Here is a 1920-nt window from a genome sequence, read left to right as displayed (position 1 = left end):
TTTTTTTAAAGATTTTATTTATTTATTTGACAGAGAGAGATCACAAGCAGGTAGAGAGGCAGGCAGAGAGAGAGGAGGAAGCAGGCTCCCTGCTGAGCAGAGAGCCTGATGCGGGGCTCAATCCCAGAACCCTGGGATCATGACCTGAGCCGAAGGCAGCGGCTTAACCCACTGAGCCACCCAGGCGCCCCTATTTTCAAGGTTTTGAGGAATCTCCATACTGCTTTCCAGAGTGGCTGCACCAGCTTGCATTCCCACCAACAGCATAGGAGGGTTCCCCTTTCTCCACATCCTTGCCAACATCTGTCATTTCCTGACTTGTTCATTTTAGCCATTCTGATTGGTGTGAGGTGGTATATTATTGAGGTTTTGATTTGTATTTCCCTGATGCCAAGTAATATTGAGCCTTTTCTCATGTGTCTGCTGGCCATTTAGATGTCTTCATTGCAGAAATGTCTGTTCATGTCTTCTGCCTATTTCTTTTTTTAAAAAATATTTTATTTTTTTATTTGACAAAGAGAGAGAGGTCACAAGTAGGCAGAGCAGCAGGCAGAGAAAGGGGGAAGCAGGCTCCCCGCTGAACAGAGAGCCAGATCTCAGAGCCAGGACCCTGAGATCATGACCTGAGCTGAAGGCAGAGGTTTTAACCCACTGAGCCACCCAGGCGCCCCTGCCTGTTTCTTGATTGGATTATTTGTTCTTTGGGTGTTGAGTTTGATAAATTCTTTATAGATTTTGGATACTAGTCCTTTATCTGATGTGTCATTTGCAAAGATCTTCTCCCAGTCTGTTGGTTGTCTTCATTTGCTGAGCAAAAGCTTTTTATCTTGATGAAGTCCCAATAATTCATTTTTACCTTTGTTTCCCTTGCCTTTGGAGACGTGTCTAGCAGGAAGTTGCCATGGTCGAGGTCACAGAGTTTGCTGCCTGGGTAATTTGCTCCAATATACCTTCTTTCTGCCCATCTCTCTCTTCCCTCTTCTTCTGAGAGCCCAATTATTCTAATACTGTTTCACTTTATGGTATCACTTATCTCTCAAATTCTCCCTTTGTGGTCCAGTAGTTGTTTATTTCTCTTTGTCTCAGCTTCTTTATTCTCCATCATTTTATCTTCTCTATCACTAATTCTCTCTTCTGCCTCATGTATCCTAGGTCAGAGCCTTCATTTTTTATTGCATTTCATTAATAACCTTTTTGATTTTGACTTGATTAGATTTTAGTTCTTTCAGTTTTCCTGAAAGGGATTCTCTAGTGTCTTCTATGCTTTTCTCAAGCCCCACTATATTATAAAGATACTATACTCATTATTCTGAACTCTTGTTCCAACATTTTACTTGTCCATACTGATTAGTTCCCTTGGAGTCCGTAACTCCTCTGGTTCTCTTTTTCGAGGTGAGTTTTTCCATCTTCTCATTCTTTCCAGAGAAGAATAGATGATCAAGAGAACCTAATAATAAAATGGCAGCAATGACCCCAGAGAAATAAACACTAAACAAATCAGAAGAGTTCCCACATAGGAAAAAAAATTAAAATTAAAAAAAAAGAACATAATCAGACAGGTGAGCAGAATAGAGCAGTACACTGGATCCTGTGTGTATTTTGGTCCAGTTGTTAGAAGACTTAGATCCCAACATTGTAAAGAAAGAAAAACTTATATATGTACAAAAATGAAATTAAATGCAATGAAAAGATAGAATATAATTTTAAAAACAAAAATTAAAAGAGTTTTAAACAAAAGAGTTGATAAAATAAGAAATTGGTTGAGAAAAGGAAGAGAAAAAAATTATAATTGAAAGAATAAAGAATTGTGGGGGGGGATGGAAACCCCATGAATTCTTTATGCCATATTCCCCTAGCACTGGAGTTCTGCAATTCTCCTTGATCAGTAAACTTGGTCTTGGCTGGATGTTCTTGCTGATC

This window comes from Mustela nigripes, chromosome X, assembly GCF_022355385.1.
Source record: "Mustela nigripes isolate SB6536 chromosome X, MUSNIG.SB6536, whole genome shotgun sequence".
Classification (NCBI taxonomy): domain Eukaryota; kingdom Metazoa; phylum Chordata; class Mammalia; order Carnivora; family Mustelidae; genus Mustela; species Mustela nigripes.
Note: the sequence above shows the minus strand (reverse complement) of the source record.